Here is a 13,067-nt window from a genome sequence, read left to right as displayed (position 1 = left end):
TGCCACATATCAAAGACTAATGGACAAGGTGTTCAAACAGCAAATAGGACGGAACATGAAAATTTATGTAGACGATATGGTAGCAAAAACTTCAGCACAAAGCTCGCACTGCGACAACCTATTAAAAATTTTTGAACAAATCCGAGCTTACAACATGAGGCTGAACCCGGAGAAATATGCCTTCGGAGTACAAAGAGGGAAGTTCCTCGGATTTATGCTGACCTCACGAGGGATTGAAGCAAATTCAAAAAAGTGTGACGCTATACTGAACATGACAAATTCGAAAACAATAAAAGAAGTTCAACAACTGGCAGGAAGAGTGGCAGCACTGTCATGCTTTCTACCTGATGATAGAGCATCTTATACCCTTTTTCATAGCATTTTCTTAGTGTTTTTGGTTATATTTTATTCATTTTTAGTATGTTTTAGTACAAAATTCATCTTTTAGATGCTACTTTGAGTTTTTTGTGTTATTTCTATGATTTTAGGTAAATTTTGGGCGAATTTGGCAGAATCTTGTTCAGAGACGAAGAAAGGATAGCAGATGCTGTCAATCATGACCTCCGTGCATTCCAACAAGCATATCTTGAGTTGAAGAGGTCCAATTAACGCGATCTCAAAGGCGTTGGAAAGCTAATTTCAGAGCTTTCCAGCAATATATAATAGTCTATACTTCTCTTCCATAATGACTGCCAAAACTGGCGTTAAACGCCAAGCATGGGCGTTTAACACCCAAGAAGGACCAACCTCCCAAGTTGAACGCCCAAAACTGGCGTTGAACGCCAACCAGGGAGCAGGGACCAGCGTTGAATGCCCAGAATCCAAGTTGAACGCCAGGCATCAGCCCAAACACTCACCAAGTGGGCTCCAAAGTAGATTTTAGCACTCCTTAGCTTATCTTATCTTATCCTTGTAAATTTTAAATTTAAATTAACATCTTTTAGGTTTAGTCTTAGATATTTTTACTATAAATAAGGGACTTCCTTCCTTCTAAGGATCACATCTCCCGGGAGGGGAGACAGACAAATCCTCTTTACTCTATTTTCTCTGTAAAAGTTATGAGTAACTAAACCTCCTGGTTAAGGTTAGGAGCTCTGCTTATTCCTTTGAATTAATATTATTACTCTTCTCTTTTAATTAATATTTGATTCAATTCTAAGGTGTTGTTTTCGTTCTTAATCCTATGAATCTGGGGTGGAATGGAAGTATGACCCCTGATTCTACATGAGCTCTTTGTGATACTCTAACCAAGGTCGCTTGAGCTACAGCTTGAAAATACTCCTCCTAAACTGAGGGTTACCTGCGGCTGATTGGGATATGTGACATGAAATCCTGTCAGTTTTGGATAATTAAGATTTTTGTGGCGCTAAACTAGAATAATGAGCTTCAGCCTCGTTCGAATCGAATGACCACTGACCCTGGCTTTTGATGAGAATCAGAGGAGATTAAATTTCCAAGGAATTGGGGTTTAATCATTTACAATTTGTCATGGAATGAATCATTCATTGTTAAAATAGTCAGTAAGAGGTATTACTCCGGAAAGATAAGCATCTCCGAACCCTTAATTACTTCCATATATTATCTCTTTAACAATCTTTAATTGCTTTTCTTTACTTTCTTATTTTATGCGCTTACAACAACAATAATTCTCTTTACTTTTTGCCTGACTAAGTCCAGCAAGATAACTATTGCTTGCTCAATCCAACAATCCTCGTGGGATCGATCCTCACTCAGCTGAGGTATTACTTGGACAACCCGGTGCACTTGCCGGTGAAGTTGTGCGAGTTCTAATTTCGCGCACCACTATCCGTGATAGCAAACCGATCATATCATTTTTTTAGACCATATCTAATAACAAACAGTTCACATGGAATGAAGACTGCGAAAAATCCTTTGTTGAGCTGAAAGACATCCTATCATCGCCTCCAATACTCGAGAAGCCAGATACTGGTAAACCATTACATTTATATTTATCAATTTTTAACCATGCTATAAGTTTGCTGTTTGTTGTTGAAATAGGAAAAGTCCAGAAACATGTATACTTCGTCAGCAAAGTCTTACAATCGGCGGAAACAAAGTATCCGAAGATAGAACAACTGGCATTGGCTTTGGTCACCACAGCAAGGAGATTAAGGCACTATTTCCAAAGCCACACAATAATAGTTAGAACGGATCAACCTTTGAGACAAATTTTGACCAGACCCGAGTTAGCTGGACGATTGATCAAATGGTCCATCAAACTCTTCGAGTTTGATATTCAATATTAGTCAAGGCCGACCTTGAAATCACAAATACTGGCTAATTTCGTTTCTGAGCTTACTACCGAAATACAACTGAGAAGCCAAATTGAAAGCTACATGTAGATGGAGCATCAAACTGCGAAGGAAGCGGAGTAGGAGTATTACTAAAGGATAGAGACAGAGTGATAGCGGAACAGTCACTATAATTCTCCTTTATAGCAAGCAACAACCAAGCAGAATACGAGGCTCTGCTGGCAGGATTAAAGCTCATCCAAAGTCTCCAAATATCTTGACTCACGGTCTTACTGCGACTCCTTACCGGTCGTATAATAAGTTAAAGGAAACTTCCAGGTAAGAGATCCTTTGCTGGAGCAATATTGGCTCATAGAAAAAGATCTCATTTCAAAATTCGATAAATTCAAAATTATTCATGTGCATAGGGAGCAAAAAACTAGAGCCGATGTACTGTCTAAACTGGCTACCACTAAGCCAGCAACGCACACACCAATATTATCACAATTAATACTTGAAAAACCAAGCTTTGAACTAACTTGCATATTGAGCATCACACAGGTAAGAGATTGGAGAACACCTTTTCTTGAGTATATCAATCCAGGAACTATCCCGAAAGGAGAATCAAATCCCCAGCTCTTCCGACGAAGAGCAAGTTTTTACATAAGCATCGCAAACAGTTTATACAGGCGAGGTTTCTCAAAACCACTGCTCAGATGCCTCAGCAAGGAAGAGGTCGATGTAGTCATGGCAGAAACACATGAAGGTGTATGCAGAAACCATATCGGAGGCCGTGCTCTAGCTACCAAAATCCTCCGAGCAGGATACTGTTGGCCGACCATGAAAAGAGACTGCATCACCAAGGTAAAGACATGCGAAAATTGTCAGAGGCACGCCACTATCACAATAACACCAGCCGAGAAATTACATACTATCGAGGTAAGCTGGCCATTCTACATATGGGGACTAGATATCCTAGGACCCTTCCCGAAAGCGCCAACACAGGTAAAATTTCTTTTGGTCTTAATAGACTATTTATCAAAATGGATAGAAGCACAGCTACTGGCACGCATAACAGCTAAAAAGGTGAGATATTTCTTATGGAAAAACATTATCTGTAGGTACGGTATACCAAGTGAAATAATATCCGATAATGGCAGATAATTTACCGACTATAAACTTGCGTCATTTTTACAAAATTTCAATATTAAACACCATTTTAGTTCGGTTGAAAACCCACAAAACAATGGGCAAGTAGAAGCAGCTAACCGAGTCATATTGCTGGAAATAAAGAAGAAACTCAATGATGCAAAAGGAGAATGGGCTGACCTTATCCCAGAAATTCTATGGGGCTATAACACAATCATTCAATCATCTACGGGAGAAACCCCTTTCAAATTAGTCTATGGAGCTGAAGCATTGATACCTGGTGTGCGAAATTAGAACTCGTATAACTTAACCGGCAAGTGCACCGAGTCATCCAAGTAATACCTCAGGTGAGTGAGGGTTGATCCCACGAGGATTGTCGGACTGAGCAAGCAATGATTGTCCTATTGAACTTAGTCAGGCAAATAGTAAAAGAGAGTTGTTGGTATAAAACGCATAAAACAATGAACAATAGAAATAAAGAAAGCAATAAATAGTTCAGTGTGAAAACAATGTGAGAAAACAGTTAAGGTCTTGCAGATGTTTACTTTTTCGGATTAAAACGTCTTACCAACTATTTTAACAATGAATGATTCATTCTATGACAAACCATAAGTGATTAAACCCTAATCTCTTAGTGATTTAATATGCTCTAAGCCTCATCAAATGCCACTCTCGTGGTCACTCAATTCAGATTAGATGGTGAAGTTCAGAAAACTAGTTTATGGCCACAAAAACCTAATTACCCAAAGCTAACAGGATTATATGTCACATATCCCAATTAGTTCATGTAACTAATAATTTAGGAGGAGTGTTTTCAAGATGTAGTTCAAGCGAGATAACTCTCTCGAGAATCACAAGAACTCATGTAGAAAAGGGTCATACTCTCGTTCCACTCAGTTCATCAGATTAAGAATGAAAACAACACCTTAGAATTGAATCAAACATAAATTAAAATAGAAGAATACTAATCTTAATCCATAGAAATAAACAGAGCTCCTAACCTTAACCAAGATATTTAGTTGCTCATAACTTACAGAGAAAACAGGATTCTGAAAAGTGCGGAAGGAAGAAGATCCTTCATGCCCTCTAAAGGGTGGATCTTATTCCTTAAATACTAACCTAATAATAAATTCTAGACCTAAAAGATTTTATTTGTAAATAAAAATTACAAAGAGAAAATAAAATAGGCTAAGAAGTGCTAAATCCACTTGAGAGGCCCAAACAGGAGTGATTCAGCTGCTGCTGGCGTTTAATGCCAATAATGGGTGTTTGAATGTCCCAAAGGGGGTCAAAATTCGTGTATGCTAAGGTTCTCTACTGGCGCTCAGCGCCAGGTGGGCGTTTAGTGCCGGCAGGGGGAAGTTTTTGGCGCTGGTCTGTCCTTCTTGGGCACTAAACGCCAGGCTCGACGTTTAGCACCAGATTTGGCAGTGATTGCAGAAAAAAAGTATAGACTATTATATATCGTTGAAAATCTCTGAAATTTGGATTTCTAACGCCGTTGAGACCGCATCAATTGGATCTTTGTAACTCAGGTTACACTCATTGGAATGACAGGAGGTTAGGGTTGACAACATCTGCTATCCTTTCTTCGTTGTTGCATAAAACTCTGCCAAATTTGCCCAAAATTCACCTGAAATTATAAAAACACCAAAACAATTCAAAGTAGCATCCAAAGAGGATTTTTGCACTAAAATATAATAAAACTTAAAAAAATCTAACTAAAAACAACTAGAAAATACTAGAAAAAAGGGCATAAGATGCTCACGCATCAATACCTGTCGAAGTCGGCACCCCAACCCTAAGAGCTGAATTATATGATCACAATCATAATATCAACACAAGAAAGGCCGACCTGAACCTCATAGAAGAAGAAAGAGAAATAGCAGCTATAAAGCAGCGTGCAATGAAACAGCTCATAGAAAAAAGGCACAACAAAATGATAATTCCCCGAGCTTTCCAGGAAGGAGACCTCGTCCTTCGACGAACAAAAGAAGCACAAAGACCTCTAGTGCACGGTAAACTCGCAGCAAACTGGGAAGGCCCATTCCGAGTTATCAAAGTCCTCGAAATGGGGGCTTATAAGTTAGAGTCACTTAGGGAAGATCCCATGTCAAGGTCCTGGAATATTTCTTCTTTGAAGTTGTACGAGTCATAAAACAATCTCAGTAAGAGCGGATGAAGGTACTCTTTTTCCCGTTTTGAAGGTTTTCCCTAAAAATGGGTTTTTACTCAAAGGGGGTTTTAATGAGGTCGGACGCTACAATTCCAATGTAAATACATGCAATATATTTCATTCTACTACTACTTCTATGTCTATTATCTATATTGCTGCAAAAGTATAATCAGAAAACCGAATCACAAATATAATTGCAAATACTTTAAGTCAAAAGAAACCGAGATTCATACTTGGCAATTGTCCAAATCAACTGCTAAATACAGCAACAGTTTTCCAACACATTTAACAAAAAGCAAACTGAAAAGATATTCAAACTATTCTGCTTTATCACTGATGCTTGCGCTCTCGCTCTCTTTCTCCACCATGGCATCATCATCAACTAACTCATTATTCACAACCACTTTAGTCGCATCAAGCTTCATAACATCTGCCTCAAGAAAAAGGACTTTGGCTTGAGATACAGCTCGGTCGAACCTTGTACAAAGGCTTCATAAACCTCGGTCTTCAACTCCTTCAGCCTAGCCGTCAATTGATCATTCTCAGCCTAGCTGAAGACGTCTTTCCTCAATAAGCTCCGTCTCCTTCTGTTTTAGAGAAGAAGAAAGCTCAATTATTACTTTCTCCTTCTCCTGCACGACAGTTGATAATTCAGCAACACTCAAAGCTTCTCTTTCCTCCTTTTCAAGAGCAAGCTCTTGTGTCCTACCAATAGCCACGATATGGGGACCAATCACCTATGAAAAAAAAAAGAAATGAAAATCACAACGCAATCTACCATAAAATGGAAAAGAGATGCAAATCACTATTTGTACTTGAAGGAATCTACTTGTTCCTGCACGACCGACCTCATTGATCATTTTCATATCCTCAGGAAAGCGGTAGAGTTCATCAGCCAAGGTCATAAAAGGGAAAAGCTTAGCCCACAATGACCTAGCATGTTTGTCTTCAACATAACCGTGCAACTTTTTTTTTTAGACTCATAGGCAGACTCAACCATCTACAATGTAGCTGAGGACCCGCCCTTAACCTCAACAACCTCAAGATACTCATTTACATAAAAAGGAAAGTCTTCCTCCGCACTCCTAACTTTAACAAACATGGTTTTGAAGTCCTTAAAGGATGACTTATACAAAGCAAAAATTGAATGACCATGATGACTACTTAGATTAACCCACAACCCACGCCCAAATCCTTTAGCTTGAAATAAAGAAAAAAAAATAATCTAAGGGAAGGAGGATATTCTAACATGTCCATTAACACTTGGAAAGCCCAGGAATTCGGATGCAGCTGGGTTGGAGCACAATTTAGCCAGTATAATATACCACACTCAAAATCAATGAAAGGAACCCTAACACCTAACTCTGTAAATAAGCAGCTATACATGTAAAAGTAAGACCAGTCACACAAATGCTCGCATACACGATCATCCCTCTTGCAAGGTAAAATCTCTATCCTAATCTGACTAACCTCCCTGACACACAAATTTGAACCCCGCATTTTCACAGACTCCTCGTCATCAAACTGAGAAACGTAACTCCTAACTTTGGAATCAACCCAGTTACAAGGATCATTTTCATCAACCACTACTTTTTCTTTCTCCATCGTCAGAAGCAGAAAAGAAGTTAAGCAGAAAAACCACGAAGAGAAGATTAACACTCACCTTTTTTACTCATTCTATGACAAGTCAAAGAAGATTACACAGGAAATCTATGATGTCTAAAAATTAAGGCAAGGGTTACAAACACAGTTAACATGGAAGTGGATAAACGGTTACCAACGAAAGGTTTTTAATCTCAACCCTTCAAAGAATAGCTATAATTCACGTAAAAATCCAATGGTCAAGGGTACCTAGAAACGCGCACCACGTTTCACATCAATCAATCCAACAAGCGCGAGAAGCAAGACACACATTAAATGCAAACCGTTTCAAATTCTGTACAGAACTAAGCAGAGCTTGGGGGCTGAGGTGCACTAACACAACACAATATCCATGGCCGAGGTATATGCGAAATTTAAGCTCGCCTTCGTTTCTTCTAACCAAGACAAGCTTGGGGCTATGATATGTCTCCTATACCTCGGCTAACAAATCAAATAATAACAAACCGAATAACTCGGCCGCAATAACAGTAAAATCGGTTCCGAGACATTTTCAGTCAAAGATTATCAACAAGTCGTTACCGAAGAAAACGGCACCAGTACCCCTACCTGGAATCTCGAACAAACTCAAAGAATTAGTATACAAATCGTCTATATAAACGAAGACATAACCTCAGGAAAGACAGGTTCCACAAAGCTTATTTATAACTTAATAATATCTTATTTAAGCACTTTTTTTGACTTGATTGTCGGAGTATCTTTTGCAGGTATTTTTGCCGCGGTGTTCAAACCAAGCTGACGTATAGCTCCTCAAATCAAGCAACGCATTGCTCGGAAGGAATCGCTATAACTCCGCAGCTTCATACAGAACGGAACAAATCTAGTATAAAAAAAAGAATTTTGCTAATTGTTAATTTATGTCCTAAATAGAGGTGTTTAAATCCAAATTGATCAAAATTAAATCACTTATCTAATCCAAATCGAAAATCGATTATAACCGCACTAATTTGAATTTAATTGGATTCTATTTTTGGCAAACTGCATGGATTTGATCGAATTTCAGATCTACTTCTTAAAACGGATCCAATCCAATCCAAATCGTACAATGTGCTATAATATTATTATTTTATTATTATATTTAAAATTTTACTTATAATATGTTTAATTTGTTATAAATTTTTATGTTATTTATGTATTATTATTTAGTGAATATTTTATTAATTGAAAATAAGATTTTTTTAAACTAATCTATAATTTTATTTCTATTGTTATGTTACTATTAGTTTTTTAAGATATTGTTGGGACTTATTATGACATTATTGGTTATTTAAAATTTGATATTAAGACTCGTTATATATATATATATATATTTAATTTTTTAAATTTACGAAATCGTAAATTCTGTTAAATCCAAACCTTTTGAAATTGGATTTGATTTTCTAAAAATAATCCATTAAAACTATACTGTAAATAAAATTAGTATTCAGATCGAATGAATTTTTAACTCACAATTGATTCAAATTGCACCACGAATATTTTTAGTCCTAAGAAAATATTTTAAAAATACTATAAAAAGATCAGAAATGTTTGACTAAAAATTATTAAAAATTTAACTTTTTTTTATATTTCTAATATAATGATTACAATAATCTTTAAAATTTTCTGTTATTATATTCTTTACATGTATCTTTAGAGCATAAATGAGCTAAATTTAAAAAAGAGTAATCTTAGTCTTGCTATGCCTTTACTTGAAAAATGAAAGGAAAGTAGCATAAGTCAAACAATATATAATGTTCCATATATGGGGGACCTCGGTTGAGAGTTTTTGGAGTGAGAGAGTGAGTGAGTGGGGTTTTAAGCCTTTGAGGCGTGGGTGAGCATGTGGGACCCTTGTCCATCAAAATCCCTTTGCTCCATTGAGGCATTGAGTGCTATCCTTAAAATTCGTTTCCAAGTGGCTATACCGAAGTGTCCTATGATGCTTTCCATTGGCTTTGTCCTCTCCTGCTTCTATGCTTGCGACGTGGCATGCTGTCATTGATACACGTGGCCACTGTTGCTGCTGCTGACACTTCTCTTACGGTTGGATGACATGCTGGTTTCCAACTTACCAACCCTCAACGCCAACGCCATACAAGTTGTCAAATTCGCAAACTCTTATTAGGGTGGCAACGGAATGGGTTGGGACAGATTTTTGCTTTATCCGATTTTGTCTCGTCGTATAATAATTTACATAGAACCTGCTTTTCTTTTATTCGCGTGTAATAAAATGCTGAATTTTAACTCATTTCGTCTCTATCCGTCTTTATAATTATTAAAATTCAATAAATAAAATTAAATTTTAAAATTTATTTAATCATCATCACATACATAACATAAATTAAAGTAAAAATTTAAATATGATACAATATTATTAATCATTTACTAATTATTTTACATATATTATATATATATAGCAGGACGGATAAGAACGAGTATTACCTAAATCCGACCCCATCCCATCCCTTCCAAGAATCCGCTCCACTAAAAATTCGCTCTGGTGCGGAACGGGTAATTACCCGCCCCGAACGGATAGGAGTGTGGTGGATACCTGCAGGTTCAAGTGGTATTGCCATCCCTAGCTCTGATTTAAACCAAATTTAAGTAATTAAGTGCAGTGTTTTTTTTTTTTTGGGGTTTTGGGGGACTATATCTGTTTTAAAAAATATTTTTAAAAAAATAAATTTATATTTGGATAAAAGTAAAAAAATATTTTTAATTCATAGTTTATTGAAACTTTTTCTAAAATTGTTTTTCTGAAAGTAACATATTACTTAAAGTAAAGAAATTCTTTTACCTTTGTTAATAAAAATACTTTTTTTAAAAATTAATTACATTCAAAAAACTTTTATACTCACATAAATATTTTTTTTAAGTAAAATATTATTTAGTTCATAATATTTAGGTTAAATTTTAATTTTGTTTTTAACTAACATTTGAAATATTTTATTCTTTTTATATATTTTATTTTGTTCTAGTCTTTTGGTTAAATTAAATTTTTTTTTCTAAAAGGATTATTTTTTATTGTTATCTTTTTTTTTTTTAAATTATCATGTCACTTTCATTCTCAAAACACTACAACAATGATCGTGACCACTACAATTACAATTTTTTTTTGAAAAAAATATTTAATTTTTACTAGAAGATTAAAATAAAACAAAATAAAATAAGACATTTTAAAAATTAAAAATAAAATTAAAAATTATTCCAAATATTAAAGATTTTTTTTTGTCAGAAAATATTAAAGATTAAAACCGTACTTTATCTAAAGATTTTATTTTGTGCTAATAAGTTATTATATCTCAAATGACATAATCTCTCCATACTCAATTAAAAGGTTACAGGTTCGAGTCTCTTATCTTTGGTCAAAAAATAAAGATTTTTTTTGTTCTTTCACGGTTTGTTTTTTCCGAAACAGCCTTACCTAGTTACCTTTATAATTGTAGATTTTGTTTTTCAATCTGGCTTTTTTTTTACTTGGAATCTGGGTTATGTTGTATATTTTAAATTTCTTAATGGAACACAATACAGGCCCAGTGTCCAAAAGGCCAGACTCAATTTTCCAACTTGAACTGTCTATTCAGTGCTCACTATATGAGAATTTCTATATACAAACCAAGCACCTCATCCCTAAAAAATAGGGGGAAACACCAAGCACAATCCAAAAGAAAGAAAAGACCCCGCCAAAAAGGACAAAAGGGCTAAAAAAAAAAAAAACTTAATTTCCAGATTTACATGATAAAGAATATGAGTTTAATTGAACAAAGCATTTGTGCTTTTGGAATTTGTAATAATCTATGATGCATATCACTGTGATACTGAATTTATTATCGCGTATATTTACGGTTTTAATGAATGAAAATCAATTCTTCTGTAGGGGGAAAAAAAGCATTTGTTCCATATTGTTCCAGTTTTCTTGTAAGAATACTTGACTCTAGGATGAATCCCCACCTAGCTTCGTTAATTTTCCTAATCACCTCTTTGGTCTATTGCCTCTTTTATAACCAAACACAGTATATCCTTAATCCTTATTAACCAACTTTAATTTGACATTAGGGATGGTAAAAATACTCATTAAGAAAACATTTTTTTTTTACAATTTTGATAGGCCGATTCGGCGGATTTGGTCCGTTTTGATATTTTATTTAACAATATTTGATTATTTTATTAAAAAAAAATTAATTATTTTATTATGAAAAAATTGATTATTTTAATTGTTTATTAAAAAAAAAGTATTAGATAATATAGTATATAGACAAATAAGTAGCAGATTTTTTGTGTCAATATTTTTTTTTTAAAATAATAGAAAACCCAAAAGAAGGATATTAGGAATGCAATCGAGAAATAAGTGTAATATTTTTGGTTGAGCACTTTAGTTCTTATTAAATTTTAATCACCAAATCAGTTTTCAAAAAATATTAGGTGAATAAATTATTTTTATAATTAAGTTTAACCAAGTTATTTTTATACATTTCTATCTTTTTCAATTATTTTTTATTATACTAATAAATTATTAGACTGTTTTAATTAAACTTAATTATTAAAATGATTTTGTCATGTAATTAACATCACTAGAAATTATCACTACTTAGGGCCCGTTTGGGAAACACCAAAAAGTTACTTTTTTCAACTTTTGACTTATAGAAAGTTACATTAATGTGTTTGGTACAAATTTTTAGATAAACTTTTAACTTTTTAAAAAGTTATTTAAGAGCTTTTGAAGAAGTTAAAAAATGTGACTTCTCCTATTTTCAAAAGCTATTTTATCACTCTTATTTAATGCACAACTTTAAAACAATGACTTCCATAATAACTTTCCAAACTCAAAATAACTTATTTAAAAGTTAATATTAATAAAAGTCCTTATATTTTAATCTCATTTTTCAAAAGAACTTATTTAAGAAGTTTAGCCAAACTGGCCCTTACCATCAAGACACATTTAGCTGTTGCAAATTACCAATCATATGATAATTAAGCCGAGTCATAAACACAAGTCATTAACTTTGGCACCACATAATCCCCCAAAAAAAGCAGTATTATCTAAATCAACACAAGTAACAATTTTGATCTCTCAATTGACTCGTCCTTGTAGCAGTAGTATAGAAAAATTTGAAGAAGTATTAACTAAATAACTGTGAAAGTCCACTTTAAAATAATAAAATATGCAACTTCATTAACGAGGTCTAATAATAATATATATGACATGTAAGTCATGATAACTATATATAACAACACCTCACTAAATATTTAGAGACTTAATGATGATAAAATATGGAACTTCATTAACGAGGTCTAATAATAATATATATTAATTACATGTAAGTCACGATAACTACATATAACAACACCTCACTAAATATTTAGAGACTTAATGATGATAAAATATGCAACTTCATTAACGAGGTCTAATAATAATATATATTACATGTCAGTCATGATAACTACATATAACAGCACCTCACTAAATATTCAGAGACTTAACAATGACGACTACAAAAGTGTGTTTTGACAAACACGATAAAAAGATAAAAATGCCTTTAAGTTTTTTGAACGCTGTTTTTTAATGTTTGATAACTTTTTTTGTTAAAATTTTTATTCTAATTATGATTTAATTTGTTAATATAAAAATCAATTTGAGTGATATTGTAATTATTCATTAATTATATTGACAGTTAGTCTATTTTTTTATGAAAAGAATACGACTGTTCATTATAAATTTTATAAAATTTAGATCCTCAATTCTAATCATAATAATAACAAATAAATACACCTTGATTCCATCTGGATTTGTGAATCAAGAATTAGAAATTTTAAATTAAATCAAAGAATTTATTGGCAATGACTGGAGGTAC

This window comes from Arachis hypogaea, chromosome 14 (assembly GCF_003086295.3).
Source record: "Arachis hypogaea cultivar Tifrunner chromosome 14, arahy.Tifrunner.gnm2.J5K5, whole genome shotgun sequence".
NCBI lineage: Eukaryota > Viridiplantae > Streptophyta > Magnoliopsida > Fabales > Fabaceae > Arachis > Arachis hypogaea.
This window is presented reverse-complemented; position numbering follows the sequence as displayed.